This window comes from Hyperolius riggenbachi, chromosome 6 (genome assembly GCF_040937935.1).
Source record: "Hyperolius riggenbachi isolate aHypRig1 chromosome 6, aHypRig1.pri, whole genome shotgun sequence".
Classification (NCBI taxonomy): domain Eukaryota; kingdom Metazoa; phylum Chordata; class Amphibia; order Anura; family Hyperoliidae; genus Hyperolius; species Hyperolius riggenbachi.
In genome coordinates this window covers 42,131,597-42,149,118 of record NC_090651.1, presented here as the reverse complement: position 1 = coordinate 42,149,118, position 17,522 = coordinate 42,131,597, and the positions used below count along the sequence as shown (strand labels likewise).

The 17,522-nt window shown below is 45.8% G+C and overlaps 1 long non-coding RNA gene across 1 annotated transcript in view; it reads left to right on the top strand.

Moving 5' to 3' along the window:
- Positions 1 to 13,359: 13,359 nt before the first annotated feature.
- LOC137522411 (uncharacterized) overlaps positions 13,360 to 17,522 on the top strand; it is a 52,052-nt gene continuing 47,889 nt past the window's right edge. The window contains exon 1 of the long non-coding RNA XR_011022288.1: positions 13,360 to 13,449. This is a non-coding gene — a long non-coding RNA (uncharacterized lncRNA). The remainder of the gene's footprint in view (positions 13,450 to 17,522) is intronic.

The window sequence follows — 17,522 nt, the reverse complement described above, 5'->3', positions numbered from 1 at the left end:
GTTATTTAACTGCAAAATGATGAATGGATTTAATGTAACACTGTCAAGGTTAGGGTTAGGCGCCACCAGGGGGGTCTTAGGGTTAGGCACCACCAGGGGGGTGGTTAGGGTTAGGCACCACTGGGGGTGGGTCTTAGGGTTAGGCACCACCAGGGGGTGGTTAGGGTTAGGCACCACCAGGGGGGTGGTTAGGGTTAGGCATCACCAGGGGGGTGGTTAGGGTTAGGCACCACCAGGGGGGGGTTAGGGTTAGGCACCACCAGGGGGGTCTTAGGGTTAGGCACCACCAGGGGGGTGGTTAGGGTTAGGCACCACCAGGGGGGGTTAGGCACCACCAGAGGGGTGGTTAGGGTTAGGCACCACCAGGGGGGTGTTAGGGTTAGGCACCACCGGGGGGTTTAGGGGTTAGGGATAGGTACAGAGAGGGTTCTGTGTGTTAACGCTAAATAACAATAAGGCTTTAACGCTAAATAACAATAAGGCTTTAACGCTAAATAACAATAAGGCTTTAACGTTAAATAGCGATAAGCGGCAAACGGATTAGCGGCAACACTGTGCGCCATTATTCACAGGCGCCATTTTCAGATGGATGCGGGTGGTTAAAGAGGATAGGAGATGAAAAACTAACTGTAACAAGTAACTTGTCCATATATCTTATCTAAAGTTTAGATATTTTACACAGCAAATCTAGCTGCAAACAGCTTCAACAGTATATAATTATTTATTCCTGTCATACAATGAGGGCAGCCCTGCTCTGCTTGTGATCATTACACAAAGCCAAGCTGTTCTGCATCTCCTCCCCTAAGCCTGTGAAAACTTCACTCCCCTCTCCTCCTCCCCTCTGCCTCTGAAATCTCTGGCTAGTAACACCTCCTCCTCCTGCCCAGACTGAGCTCCCATAACCCCTTGCTACATGGATCTGAGAGTGCCAAGGCACTGAAGAAGCTGTGGGTGAGGCTTGCTTAGTTTATAGGGAATTAGAGGATTGAACAAAAACACAAAAAAAGGATTGGGCTTGAGGAATGCCCTATAAACTATATGAAAGGAACACAATTATGCAATGAGTAAAAGTTCATCTCGGATCCACTTTAAGGTTTGCAATGGGATGTGGTTAAGGTTAGCCGAGGTGATGTGTGGTTAAGGTTAGCCGTGGGAATAATAATAATAATCCTAACCTTTGTGTAGCACTTTTCTCCTGTTGGACTCAAAGCGCTCAAGAGCTGCAGCCACTGTGGCGTGCTCAAGGGGCCACCCTGGGGTGTTAGGAAGTCTTTCCCTGGGACTTCTTACAGAATAGGTACTGTCCCTAGCCAGGATTCGAACCCTGGTCTCCCATGTCAAAGGCAGAGCCCTTAACCAGATGGTTGAGTTTAAGCATCAGTAGAGAGAGGGATTAGTGTGAGAATAGGCTTATGTTTAGCTGTCAAAACTGTGAAAAAACTTTTTAGCTTCACTGGGCACCCTTTTTCCCTCTGCGCTCTTTTTGCATAGACACGTTAGGCCCGGTTCACACTTGCGGTTTAGTAAAAACCGCACCGGATGTCCGGACCGCACCGTATCCGTACCGGACCTGATCCGTACGGTTCCTATCCGGATCCGGTCCGTTTGCATCCGGTTTCCGTGCGGTGTGAACACGGTTGCGGTCCGGATCCGGTTTCTTAAGGAGATAACATCCTTTTAATTACCTGGGGTCTGGGAGGTCAGCAGAAGGGTCTGGGGTCATTGTTGGAGACAGGTGGACGTGTGGAGACCATCCGTGGATACAGAGACTGCAGTTGGGACCATGGATCCAGGCATTTTTTACTCGTAAACCTGGGAATTCTCTCTGTTGTTCGCCTCCTTCAGCAGACATGTTGCTGGCAAAAAGAGCTCCAGCATGAAATCGCTGCTGCCCCACTCTTCGCTGGGCCCATGTGGTCCCCATCCAAAATGCATAGGAAGTGGGGTAGAACGTCCGGTTTTTGTAGCCAGTGTGTTGTGCGCTCTCCGGCTCTCATTGCTTTGTATTGGCCGGATGGTGCAGTCCGGCTCCGCTCCGGATACGGCTGCCGGAGGAGCCGGACCAAAAAATAGCGCATGTTGGAACGGACGCCGGAGTCCGGATCCGGCCCGGATCCGGTCCGGCTCCGGTCCGGCAGAACGGACGCATGTGAACGGACGCATAGGCTTTCATTGCCATGCCGTGCGTCCGTTCCGTCCGTTCTGAAAGCGGTCCGGCTCCGGCACGGCGATTCCGGACGGCCACCGCTAATGTGAACCGGGCCTTAAACTAGACCGTAACTTGTGTGCAACACAGGATTATAAGCAATTGCTATGCAGAGAGTATTTTATGTACTGGAATTTAATTGAGTCCACAATGTCTAATAGTAATGGAGTGACAAAAGATTAATAGTCAGAGATATCAGTATAGGTCTTCTTTTCATCTTCAAACAAAGTAGAAGTTTACTGTTACATAAACACCAGCTATATCCGTTTGTTTTGGAAAGTTGCCACAAGGACGTACAGTTACATTTGAAGGACAGTGAAGAAACTTATTTTGGCTGAGACATCATTACTGAACGTTTTCATTTATTAGAACGTGCATCAAACTTACAGAACCTGTCCTCATAGTGTGACTGACCCAGGTGCGTAGCAATAGGGGGGGCAGAGGTAGCGACCGCATCGGGGCCCTTGGGCCAGAGGGGCCCCAAAGGGCTCTCCCTCAACCACAGTATTAGCTCTCTATGGGTCCTGTGATCATAATAATCACTTCTATAGATACTTTGAATAGTGGTAATCATTAACAAACTGTTCTCCATCCCCTTCTTGCACCTCAGACACTGTAGTTGCCATTGGCAGGTTTTGGTGCGCCGTATCAATTGTCATGTATAGAGTGCTTGGGGGGGCCCCATTGTAAAACCTGCATCGGGCCCACAGCTCCTTAGCTACGCCACTGGACTGACCTGACGTAACATGATGAGAATGAGATAAGCCCAGGGCCGGTCCTGGACTTTCTGCTGCCTGAGGCAAAGATCGCGAAGGCACCCCCTCCCCCCCCCCCCCGGCCGACCTCTCCCAACCCTCCTCAACCCCCCACACCCCCCCGGCAAATCTGACTTTAAAAATACAGGGACTACAGCAGAAGTAACTAATTTGGATTGGTTTATATCATTTTTGTGGACTAAGCACAGCTATTACTGTTTATATACATGATTTAAGATGACCATTATATGAAAAATAGAACATTTTATCATATTGTCTATTTTAATTACAGTTTAAATTCATTAGGAGTGGGAGTCAGAGTATTTTTTTCCCGACTCCAGGTACCCAAAATTGCTCTGACTCCAACTCCACAGCCCTAATGAAATGACTCACATTAAGGACCATTTCATTTAGTAATTCTACACACAAGTGAAATGCTGTCATCTGGCATGGCATTAACCCCTGCAGAGTGACAAAGGCCTATGTTGCAGAAAGTGTAGGCCCTACTGTTTGGGGTTCAATGTGGATGTACCATCCTGCGGTTCCCTTCACACTGGATCTGCTGGTGTGTGTCTCTGCCTCCATGTTCTGCTTGTTCTCCCTCCTGTCCATTTTAGTGGAATTAAGCCTGATACACTTTCAATTACGATTGGCCAATTATTAACCAATTTTACCACCTGCCTCCATGTAGTATAAGGGATACCTACATAATATGCTCATAGGCTTCAATATCTGTTGCTCCTCATACTACATGCAGGTGGTAAAATTGGTCAGTGATTGGCCAATCATAATTGAAAGTGTGTACCAGGCTTTATAACAATAAACCCCTAATCTAAGTAGGTGCTATGTAAGCATAAGTGCAGTCGTAGGTAGCAACCTGTGCTAAGATGAGCTGGTACGGTGAAAATGCTGCTGCAAGATCGCTGCAAAAGTGTCAGTGCATGGAATAAAGTGCAGAAGTGAAAGTGTAGAAATCCTTACCCGTGTGTAGATATACCCCCCTGCAATGCAGAGCCCCAGCCTGTATATGCAGGGCCTGCATAATGCAGGCCCTGCATATACAGGCTGGGGCCCTGCATTGCAGGGGGTAGTGCTTGGCTGCATATACCAATACCACACTAGACACCAGAGCCGGGACAAGGTCCTCCAGCACCCAAGGCTGAGACACCAAAGTGCGCCCCTCCATCCCTGCCACCCCAGCCGTCACACACTGATTGCTATTAGACTAAGAGGCGCCACAGGGCCCACAACCTCCCCAACACCTTAATATCTAGTTATCTGGCTTGCAGTCACTGCCATGTATCCCCTTTTCTTATTTATTTCTGCTTCAAACACAATTAGGAATGACAGCTGAATGAATTCTGCACCCCCTCCTATACTGCGCCCTGAGGCTGGAGCCTCTCCAGCCTATGCCTCGGCCCGGCCCTGCTAGACACTACCAGCAACATGATTATATATACACGCCCCTGCAATGCATGGGGCCCCAGCCTGTATATGCAGCCTGGCCTGGGCCTGCATATACCAATACCACACACCCACTAGACACTACCAGTCTGTCTACCACACATGACAATCATTCCAAAATAAATACCAGTCTGACTCAGACTACGGCTACCATATTTATATATATCAATATGATTGATGACGTCACTCACATACATTCACATACAAAAAAAGGAATCCGACCCGACCGTGAAACTAAGGCAGAGCAGAGCGGCCTGAGCCTGGGGCAGCAAACTGACTCACCGGTGATGGTGGGGTCCGGCGGCGACGATAGCGGAGGACAGGGGTCGGGCATGATCCAGGCCCAGCATCCATAGTCTTGCACTGGTGGGCAGCTGCAGGCGGCGAGCTTGCTCCTCCATCTTGCCGGGGGGCAATGGCGGGCACATCGTTGTCACGGTCACAGCGCCACTCAATGACCGTGACTACTATCATGGCAGGCGGCAAGCAGCGTGACTCTTACTTCCAGTCCTGTATTCTGCCTGGCACCCACCATCAAGCAGGCGGAGGCAGCGACAGCGTGCAGGTGCAGCCTCACAGTCACAGAGGCCTGCTATTAGGCGGCAGAGGCAGAGCTTGGAGTCCGGCATGGTGGGTGGGACGCGGGCGGCACGTCACGTGGCAGGGCTGGCGTGCACTGTGCACCGGTTCAGTCACTCACGATTGACGATTCTTCGGCGCAGACTTCACTGCAGTCAGAGTCTGCAGCCAAATTGAGGCTATCAGGCGGGCGGGGTAACCAGCACACACTCCAGTCTGAGCAGTCTCTCCAGAAGGCGGCAAACCAGGCCAGTCACTTCCTCTTTATGGCTCCTAGTGCCGCCCCTCCACTTCCTGCTGCCTGAGGAACCTGCCTCACCCCGCCTCATGAGCGGGCCAGCCCTGGATAAGCCTGTACAGTATATGCACATCTAAAAGGATACAGAAAAGACTTTTTAAATGTCTTCTTCTCCTGCTCTGCCGTTCTGAAATGCCACCCTCCAAAGTATTGGGCCAAATAGGGTGAGAAGCAGAGCTGCCTAGCTCTCCCTATTGGCTGTCTGCTAGATAGATAAATACCAACACTTTTGCTTGGTTTTACAAACACTTTAATCTTTGTAAATTGCAATATGTTGACATTTCTTCAGGTATTTACTGCACAAGTTGGTATATTACCTCACTAGTAGATCATTTTATTTTTCAGTGCAGTAATAGGTTAGTGAATTGGCATTTAACAAGGTGATAAAGTTTGTTTGCGCCTCCATGGGAAAGGTAATAACATGAGTATGGCGTTGGTAGTATCCAGAGACGTAACTTAACTTAAAGTGGATCAGAGATAAACTGTTACTCATTGCATAATTGTGTTCTCTTTATATACTGTAGTTTATAGGGCATTCCTCAAGCCAAATACTTTTTTTTTTTTTAATACTCTAATTCCCTATAAACTAAACAAGCCTCATCCACAGCTCCTCCAGGGCCTTGGCACTCTCAGACCCATGTAGCAAGGGCTTATGGGAGCTCAGTCTGGGCAGGAGGAGGAGGAGATGTTACTAGCCAGAGATTTCAGAGGTAGAGGGGAGGATGAGTGGGGAGTGAAGTTTTCACAGGCATAGGGGTGGAGATGCAGAGCAGCTTGCCTGTGTGTATTGATCACAAGCAGAACATGGCTGCTGTCATTGTATCACAGGAATAAATAATCATATACTGTTGAAGCTGTTTGCAGCTAGATTTGCGTGTAAACTATCTAAACTTTAGATAAGATATAGAGACAAGTTACTTGTTATAATTAATTTTTTCAGCTTGGATCCGCTTTAATAGAGCCCCCCCTTGCAAAAATTATACCATGGGGCCCCCTTGGTCCACAAGCCGCAAGTGGTTCATGTGATCTGGAGACAGTGAATAGCAGCAGAGAGTGTTCTGCTGTGAAGCAGCATCTGGAAGCAGGAAAAAATGACACGTTCCCGCTTCCTAATACTCTGCATGGCGGGAGGAGGCGGGGACGTTTCCTGTGAGCAAACGGGGACCTTTTTTGCTAATTGGCTCCACTAGCAGTTGAGGAGAGGGAGAAGAAGTGATCCCCCAAGGGCCTCCGGGCCCCCCTGTGATGGCAGGGGTCTCAGGGGTGATTGTTACACCCATGGTAGTATCAACAAGATTATTTAAACTGCAGTATAGTAAAGCAACCACAAGATGTCACTGTCTGTAAAATGATGTGATCATGTCTATGGTATTGTGATTTCCTGTATTAATTCTGTGTTCCTCTCTGTTTTTAAGTAAACTGCATTACCTAAAGGTGGTGTACGTTTTATCTCTGCATGTTTTTCTTCAGTAAAGAGTTCTAACTTATATTGGGTGCCTCTCTGCACCTACAGACCACCCTGCTCCATCATATGGATCCTGTAAAGTACTGCAAAAGTTATCAATGCTATATAAATACACAATAATAATATTTTGACACAACATGTAAAGTGGGCCATTCAGTTTAACCACTTAAGGACCACGGGATTAAACCCCCCTAGTGACCAGGCTATTTTTTGCAAAATAGGCCACTGCAGCCTTAAGGCTTCGCTGCAGGGCCATACAACTCAGCACAAGTGATTCCCCACCCCCTTTTCTGCCCACCAACAGAGCTTTCTGTTGGTGGGCTCTGATCGCTCCTGGGATGTTTGTTTGTTTTTTTTATAAATATATTTTTTACAATAAATAATACTATTTTTTTTAACTTTATTTTTTATTTCTCCACCCTCTCTCCCCCCGCCAGCCAATCACACCTCTCTCCCCCCGCCAGACATCAGCAGCGCTGTACGGTGTAAATAGACGGCGGTTTCGTCGTCTAACAGTCTCATAGCGGCGATCACTGCTGGGAGACTGATGACGGAGCAGAACTCCGTCATTCAAGCTGAGGTGGGCGCGCGATCTCCTGCAAAACCCCGCCCCAGGATTTCACGCCTATTGGCATGGAGTGGTCCTGGCGTTCACGCCAGGCAAGGGGTTGAACACAACATTGGTCTTTTTATCCAATGTCTCATTCAGCACGTCTGTAGTGTTTATTCACATTAGATGAAAACAGAGATAATACAAGTTTAATGTTCGTAGTTTTGGAGTAGTCAGGAAGATCCAATGTTTAGGTTTGAACTGGTTGGTGGTGCTCTGTGATTTTGAGTTAGTTGGTGTAGATTGAGCATTAAACCAGAGTACACGCCAGTTATTTCCACTCCGCTAATTAGGAAGCTTCTGAAATTTCTTCCCAGGATGTCGGCTAATTGCAGTGGTAAGGATCTCTTTCCTAAGTACTCAGCACTGAGCAAACACAGGAAAGCTCTAAGCCAATGATACGCCTCCTTTGATCCATGTAATACTTGTTCCGGGAGACAGAAGGAGGACATTGTTAATGATGTTCTGCTGATTGCTGCTTTGGAGTGCTAGCATTGCATCCTGAAATATTAACACATGAAGTCTAATCTTCTAGTAAATTCTTAACTATGTTAAAGATTCAAAAATATGTTAGCGCCCCTTCAAAATGATGCCTTTTGAACATCTGTTCATTACTGTTTTACAACCGTGCAATTGTACTGAAAAGCTCAGTGATGTTCTATAGTAAACTGTCACTTTTCCAACAATTTACAAGAACGGTTTTCTTTACTTCTAGGTCCGACCTGGTCAATCCTGTTACCTTGAAGTGGAAACTTCTAGAAACAACAATAGTGCAACTGCAATTTTTAAGCAGAGGTTTAAGTCCTGTAAACTACGAGGCAACTCAGGGGTCTAGTCCTGGGAAAAGAGGTGAGTGGACTCGCCTGGAAAACCCCTGCGCGGTGTGCCAAAAATAGGCGTGGTCAAGCATAATGTGGGCGTGGTCATGGGTGGGTCCAAATATACATGACCTTAGCAGTGATGTAAAAGGTCTGCCGGGGAAGTTTGAGCTCTGCCGTAGTGTATCCCCCAAAAATAGATGTAATCTGTTTCACCAAAAAGACACATAATCTGGTAGAAGTTCCTCCAAAATACAGATAATATGGCAGTGGTTCGCCCAAAATAGATAATGTGGCAGCAGCAGTTCCCCCAACATACACATAATTTGGAAGCAGTTCCCCAAAATACGCGAAACCTAGCAGCGGATCACCCAAAATACACGTAACACCCAAAATACATATAATCTGGCAGCAGTGGTCCCCAAAACATACACAATCTGGCAGCAGTTCCCCAAAATATGCCTAATCTGGCAGCAGCTGTTCCCCTAACATACACATAATCTGGCAGCTGTTCCCCAGAATACATGTTATCTGGCAGCAGCCGTTCCCATAACATACACATAGTCTGGCAGCTGTTCCCCAAAATATATAACAGCGGTTCCACAAAAATGCAGATAATCTGACAGCAGTTCCACCAAAATAGGTACCCCCAGCATAGGTAGCCAGGTCTATAGGTGTCCCCAGTATAAGTAGCCATGAGTATAGTAGTCCCCAGTATATGTAGCCAGGGGTATATGTGCCTAGTATATGTAGCCAGGGGTATATATCCCCAGTATATGTAGCCAGGAGTATACGTGCCCAGTATATGTAGCCAGGGGTATACATGCCCAGTATATGTAGCCAGGGGTATATGTAGCCAGGGGTATATGTGCCCAGTATATGTAGTCAGGGGTATATGTGCCCAGTATATGTAGCCAGGGGTATATGTGCCCAGTATATGTAGCCAGGGGAATATGTGCCCAGTATATGTAGCCATGGGTATATGTGCCCAGTATATGTAGCCAGGGGTATATGTCCCATTATATGTAGCCAGGGGTATATGTCCCAGTATATGTAGCCAGGGGTATATGTCCCAGTATATGTAGCCAGGGGTATATATGTGCCAGTATATGTAGTCAGGGGTATATGTCCCAGTATATGTAGTTAGGGGTATATGTGCCCAGTATATGTAGCCAGAGGTATATGTGCCCAGTACATGTAGTCAGGGGTATATGTGCCCAGTATATGTAGGCAGGGGGTATATGTGCCCAGTATATGTAGCCAGGGGTATATGTGCCCAGTATATGTAGTCAGGGGGTCTATGTGACCAGTATATGTAGTCAGGGGGTATATGTTCACAGTATATATGTAGCCAGGGGTATATGGGCAAAGTATATGTAGCCAGTGGGTATATGTGCCCAGTATATGTAGTCAGGGGGTATATGTGCCCAGTATATGCAGTCAGGGGGTATATGTGCCCAGTATATATGTAGCCAGGGGTATATGTGCCCAGTATATATGTAGCCAGGGGTATATGTGCAAAGTATATGTAGCCAGGGGTATATGTAGCCAGGGGTATATGCCCCAGTATATGTAGTCAGGGGGTATACAGTATGTCCCCAGAATAGATAGTCAGGTGTCCCCCAGCAGGAGGGGAACAGCACAGTGGAAGGAGAGCTGTGAGCAGCGGTGGAGAAGGGGGTCCATCTCCCCCCATCCCTCACCTTAGGGTGCTCTCCTTCCCTCGCTCTCCCCTCCTGAAGTAACGTACGGGCAGCCAGGAGCGGGCGGGACTTACCTCTCCTCGTCGTCGGAACACCGGATCTGCGTGCCGCAAGTCTGGTCTGGTCTAGACCAGAGCAGCGGCACGCAGATCCGGCGCTGGAACGAGGAGAGGTAAGTCCCGCCCACTGCCGGCTGCCCGCACGTTACTTCAGGAGGGGAGAGCGAGGGAAGGAGAGCACCTAAGGTGAGGGAAGGGGGGGGGGATGGCCCCCCTTCTCCACCGCTGCTCACAGCTCTCCTTCCACTGCGCTGCTCCCCTCCGAACATGGCAGGGTGAACGGCATCCACTCTCTGGAAATAGTAAGTGGACGCCGTTCACCTGCGTCCACGCACCACTCGACCCCTGAGGCAACTGGACTTTGGAGCAGTGGAGAGATGCATGTTTTCTGAAGTGATGGCTCACACTTCACCAAATGAGCAGTCTCATGGATAAATTTGACCTTGATAGATGCCAAGAAAATGCAAGCATTATGTCAACTGTGAAGTTTGGTGTTGGCGTAAAATGGGCCATATTCTTGGTGTAAGCTAGGATCCTTAATTCCAAAAAAGGTGAAATCTGAATTCTGCAGCCTACAGTGGTATTATAGAAGCTTGTACCCTTTCGCCTTTGTGGCAACAGTTTGGCGAGGGACTTTTCTGTATATCAGCAAGACATTGACTTTGTGTTTTAAACCAGGTCTACAAAGAAGAGGTTTGCCGTTTGCCTAATCTGATGTGCAAGAGCCTTATTAGCTTACACAGTAGTCTAAAATGAATTAATCTTTTTTGGGGATCTCGTGCGCTCCTCCCTGACACTGAGTTAACCACTAAACATATAATATAAAATATAAAATATATGTCACAAAACTGTTCAAATTTAGTTGGATCGCTATCTACCTCAGCGTGTACCTCAATAAAAGTTGTAAATAAAATCGTGGTATAGCGCTCAACAATATACACTTATGAAACCCTAAATGCAGTCCAAATGCTTAAGAGCATCAGCCTGGTACTAAATAAAAGTCCAAGTGTACAGGTCCTTCATTCATCTGATATCTTCATTGCATGATGTAGTAAACCATATATGCTCACCAGATCTCTAGGCCAACCCAAATTGATCGGCAAACACGTTTATGACACTCAGTCAGTATCTCCAAACGCTCCCGCTTGTTCCAGTCACGTCTCCTCAGCATTCATTCGAATGACTCATCAGTTTCGTCATTCGACTCATGCCCCTGATGAGCCGAATGACGAAACTAGTAGGGCGGAGCCTACGGAGCGGAGGAGACGCTTTCCTGTGATATGAGCATATAATTCTACTATATTGTGAGTGCACTCTTTTAACTTTTTTAAACTTAATAAACGGTATTACACTATGTTGGATCCTGCTTGAGTTCTAGGGGAAGAGTCTGGTATATAACACAGTGTGACACAACTACAAACAAGCGCTTTTGGCTGGTCTGTGCTGGGTCAGCACGGATACACGGTGAGAGGCTTTGTTGAAATCTGGTGGAGGTCGCACTGGGTACATTATTAACCACTACCCAACTGAGGGGTTTTACCCCCTGACCACCAGAGCAATTTTCACCTTTCAGCGCTCCTTCCATTCATTCGTCTATAATTTTATCATTACTTATCACAATGAAATGAACCATATCTTGTTTTTTTCGCCACCAATTAGGCTTTTTTTAGGTGGGACATTATGCCAAGAATAATTTTATTCTAAATGTGTTTTAATGGGAAAATAGGAAAAAATGTGGGAAAAAATTTATTATTTTTCAGTTTTCGGCCTTTATAGTTTTTAAATAATGCATGCTACTGTAATTAAAACCCATGAAATGTATATGCCTATTTATCCCGGTTATAAAACCGTTTAAATTATGTCCCTATCACAATGTTTGCCGCCAATATTTTAATTGGAAATAAAGGTGCATTTTTTTCAGTTTTGCGTCCATCCCTAATTACAAGCCCATAGTTTATAAAGTAACAGTGTTATACCCTCTTGACATAAATATTTAAAAAGTTCAGTCCCTAAGGTAACTATTTATGTTTTTTTTTAAATTGTAAATTTTTTATTTTTTTTTACTTACAAAAAATAAATAAATTGGGGAGTGTGGAAGGTAAGGAGTTAATTTTTTGTGTAAAACTAGTTTATTTGTGTGTAAACAATGCTTAGGGTGTAGTTTTACTATTTGGCCACAAGATGGCAACAGTAACTTTTTGTTTCATGCGACCTGCAAGCGTCCTTCCGGACGCTTGCAGGAAGTAGAAAGAGGCTGGGAGTTTGTTATTGCTCACAATGATCGCGCTGCTCAGCCGAGCGGCAGCGGATCATTGCAGGGCTTAGATCAGCGAACGGGAATGGATTTTCCCGTTCGTTGATCTCTGGGCGAGCGGGCGGCGGCGTGTTTACTAGCGGCGGGTGGCGTGTTTACGAGCGGGAGCGCGGGCAGCGGCGGGAGTGCGCAAAGTACGGATTTCTCCGTCCCTGGGGGTTAAAGGATGGAAAAAGGGACGGAGAAATCCGTACGGGCGGGGGTAAAGTGGTTAAACTCAGGGAACCACTGGAGTTGAGCCTAGAAAGGGAGTGGTGAATCTAACTGCCAAACAGTATTACCCTATGGATGTATTTTTATTTACATGACCTGAATGCTGAGGAGGCGTGACTGGAACAAGCGGGAGCGTTTGGAGATACTGACTAAGTGTCATAAACGTGTTTGCCGATCAATTTGGGTTGGCCTACAGATCTGGTGAGCGTATATGGTTTACTACATTGTGCAATAAAGATATCAGATGAATGAAGGACCTGTACACTTGGACTTTTATTTAGTACCCGGCTGATGCTCTTAAGCATTTGGACTGCATTTAGGGTTTCATAAGTGTATATTGTTGAGCGCTATACCACGATTTTCTTTATAAAATGAATTAATGTCAAGCCATTCCTCATAATATCATTGCTTAACCTTATTGGTGCTCTTATGCCTGAATGGTAGCAAATCTCTGTAGCCAAGTTCTAAAAATATAAAGGCGGTGCTAGAAGCAAAAGGGGAACAATTCCATACTAATGGTTTTGAAATCGAATGTTCAACAAGTATATATAACTGTGTTGTTAGTGTCTCAATCCCCACATACTCTTTACTAAGAAGTGTTTCTCAACTTCTGTTGCCTCTTTAGGTGACTAATCTCTTAGTCACTACAGGTATTTAGCATATTGTGAGGAAATCAGTCTGCACGTCATCATCTTTACTACTGGCATGCATGTAAAAAAACAGACAGCACCAACTTCCATTATCTATAACCAAACCCCTAACAATGCGATAGGCTAAAAGGTTGTTTTTTTTTAATAGATATACATATGCATAGAGGGAGATACTGGTTTCTTGGCAGTTGTAAAAAGCTGTTACTTCCCACAATGCAACAAGGCTCAAAGACAGGAAACATCACACTGTGGAGGGGAGGGGTTTAATCACAATATCAGCCATACAGACCCCCATGATGATCTATTCGAGAAAAGGTAAATATTTCTCATGGGAAAAGGGGTATCAGCTACAGACTGGGATTAGTTCAATCCTGGGTTACAGTTCCTATTTAAAGAGGAACTGTCACGAAAATCTTAAAATTTAAAACACATACAAATAAGAAGGAGTACATTTGAAATGGGCGCCGGTAGACTTGGGTGCAGGATACAGCGGTATATGGCTGATCCTGCTTCTGCACAAGTCGGGCCGTTTTAATTACTATTCCCCCTCCAGGCCGCCATGGATAGTGGGGGAATGAAATAATTCGGCTTCCAGCGATTGCTGGAGGCCGAATTATTCTGTTTTTAAGCAACTTCGGCTCCGTCTTCTGACTGATTCCCATTACAGTCTATGGCGGCGCTGGCTGCGCCCAAATCTAGCAGCGCTGAAAAGCACTGCTCCGATAAGAAGTATGTTTCTTCCTGAGTAAAATGAGCCATAAATTACTTCTCTCCTATGTTGCTGTCACTTACAGTAGGTAGTGGAAATCTGACATTACCGATGGCCTAGACCATCTATCCATAGGGGATTCTCAGCATGGCCTTTATTCTTTATAAAGACACTCCCTGAAAAAGATTTATACAAAGATGCCGACCAGCCTCCCTGCTCACCGTAAGTGCATTTTGAAAATGAAGAAATCCCTGTGAATCCCCATTGAAGAGATGGACTAGTCCAAAACCTGTCGGTTCTGTCAGAATTCTACTACCTACTGTAAGTGACAGCAACATAGGAGAAAAGTCATTTATGGCTCATTTTACTCTGGAAGAAACGTACTTCTTAATTGTATATGTTTACATATATTTTACATTATAAGATTTTCGCGACAGAGGTCCTTTAAAGAGGAACTGTAACGGCAAACCGTCCCCTGGGGGTACTCACCTCGGGTGGGGGAAGCCTCAGGATCCTAATGAGGCTTCCCACGCCATCCTGCGTCCCTCGGGGGTCTCGCTGTAGCCCTCCGTACAGCCGTGACGCAATATTTACCTTCCTGGCTCCTGCGCAGGCGCTCTGATGGCTGTCGGCTCCGAAGTAGGCGGAAATACCCGATCGCCGTCGGGTCCGCTCTACTGTGCAGGCGCAAGTCTCCGGCGCCTGCGCAGTAGAACGGACCTGACGGAGATCGGGTATTTCCGTCTATTTCCGAGCCGAATGCAGCCACAGCGCCCCTGCTGGAGCCAGCAAAGGTAAATATTGAAATTACAGTCGGGCCTGTTGCCGGCTGTTCAGAGGGCTGCAGCGAGACCCCCGTGGGACGCAGGACGGCGTGGGAAGCCTCATTAGGATCCGGAGGCTTCCCCCACCCGAGGTGAGTACCCCCCAGGGGATCTTTTTCAAGTTACAGAGTCTCTTTAAACAGTTAATATCGAAAAAAAATGTTTCTTGAATGAGGAGTTACTCTCAGGGTGAACGTTATCTCTGAGAATTAGAATTAGCTCATAAAGAACATAGACAGAAGCACATAAGTAAGTAGTACATAAGTACGTACATATGTGGTACATTGTGCTCCTGCTAACAACTAAACACAGTGTTTAACGGTAAGCTATTCTCTACAATTATCTTGTTCTCGGTGAAGAACATAGAAAACATCAAATGGATCCTCGTTCTGTTGGAGCCATGATTTTCTTGGAGAGATGTTGCATAGTAGATGGCCGGGGAGGAAGATTGTTATTTATCAACGACCTTAGTGCTAATCCTCGATAAAATACTGTGATTTAGCTTTTAATGTGCCTCTTCCGTTGTACTGGAAATGCTCTCCTTCCTTTGAATTTTGATGGAAATTGTGTGAAGAGGTAGTTGTTTCCCTAATGACGGGTCACCTTGCTCTACATAAACTTTCGATGTTCTGGGTGTTCTTCACGCTACTTCCCTTTTATGACTGGCCTGATTTTTCTCTGAGATAAAACAGGATTTTTCTACACTGGGTCGTTATGTTTTCCCGCTCAATAAACTAATGTTTTAAGGTAGACCCTGGCATTCATTAATGAAGGAAGTGAGGCTTTCAGAATTGATCAGGACTAATCTTCTTCTGCACATCTCTGCTAATGTTACTTTACAGCCAGGGCCGGTTGTAGACTTTTTGCCGCCTGAGGCAAACTTGTGAGGGTGCCTCACAAGTTTAGTTATTTTCGCTAAATTTACAGCAGGGAAGCAATTACTCACTTACTTCTTTACTTGCGTTGCACCACTCGCCGCATCACTTCCTGCAATGCAGCCCACTGTACTTCAGTGGGCGGCATGTGACGTGGCGAGGCGTGGAATGCAAGTAGGGAAGAAGTGAGTAATTCCCTGCTCACTGCTGGCTGTAAATTTAGCAAAAATAGCTGGAGGGGGAGCGTGGACGCTGGAGCTCCAGATGAGGGAGGGGTTGTCTTTGACCCCTCTCCCCACCACTGTGCCCACTGCTCCCCCTTCCTGGCTGCTACCTCCTCCAGCTCGGCGTCCCCCCCATGACCAGACAGGTGCTGCCCCCCACTTTCGACGCCTGAGGAACCTGCCTCACCCTGCCTCATGGGCGGCCCGGGGCTGTTTACAGCCTATGCCTAGGATTCTAAAAAAAATAACACAAACACATTACTAATAAACAGAGAATGCATAATGAAAGTGCACCTGCATCAGGGAAAAAAGAACCGAATCGAGCCCATGGAGGGCTAGATGTATGCATGAAAAAGGGCGCGAGGAAAAATGGGTGCCCGTTTTTGTTAATAGATTTATTGTTAATATCTACCGATATTCTTCGTTTTTAAAGTGCAAATAGTGTAAATTATTGTAATAAAATATCGGTATTTATTAACCATATTTTACAACAACTGAACCTAAACCTATTCTCAGACAGAGCCCTCTCTTCCTGACGCCTAACCTTAAAACCCCCCTTACTGATGCTTAACCTTAAAGTTAACCAGAGCTGAAGTCATGTAAAGCTCTGATACCTACCCGGGGCTTCCTTCCACCCCATAAACAAGTCTAACTCCCACGCCATCCTCACGCAGTTCTCTGTTCAGCCGCGGTGAGACCTGGTAACAGGCTCACTGACGTCAGTTCGGGTCTAGTGCACATGTGCACGTGTGCACAGTAGATCCAGACTGGCATCGACTGAGCCAGTTACCGGAGCTCACCACGGCTGAACGGCAGACCGCGGGAGGACGGCGTGGCACTTATACGTGTTTATGGGGTGGGAGGAAGCCCTGGGTAATTATCAGAGATTTACATTACTTCAGCTCTCTCTCTTCAGTCTCTTTAAAGCTAATGAGAGTTGTTAAAAAAGAAAAAATGAACCAGATACTTACCCATACTTACTTTAGCCATTTAAGCCTTCTGGACGTAGAGGCTATGTCCAGAAGGCCATGTGCGCTCCTGCGTCCGATCGCGTGCATGCACGCGTGCTCCCGGCCGTGGATCGTTAGCCCAGGAATCAATGAATCGGGACATGGTGCCCAATCATGGATTCCTTTCGCTGGCAGAAAAAGGGACCGCTTCTCTCGGAAGCCTCATTTTTTCTGCCTCTTACGTCCCCCTACGTCCCTCTAAGCGTACATGTTACGCTTAGAGTGACGTCATGTAAACAAACTCAAGGTTGCCAATTGTGGCCAAAAAGTAAAACTACATCCACATGTAAAAAAAAATAAAAAAACACATATTTACATAAAAAAATTACTATTTACATCCCACCCTCCCAAAAATACCCATATAGAATGTTTAATTAAAAAAAAACAAAAAAAAAACATTACAACAAAAAAAAAAACATGTAAATATTTACCTAAGGGTCTAAACTTTTTAAATATTCATGTAAAGATGAAATATTTCTATTTTTTTGTTATTATAAGCGTGTAAATAGTGATGGATGCAAAACGGAAAAAAAGGAATTTTATTTCCAAATAAAATATTTTCGCCATACATTGTGATAGGGAAATAATTTAAATGGTGTAATAACCGGGACTATTAGGCAAATACAATACGTGAGTTTTAATTATGGAGGCATAATATTCAGAGGCTTTACTCTTCTAAGGTAAGTATCTAACTTTTGCTGAAAATGTATTTAATTTGATTATTATTGATTTTGATAATTTGATCA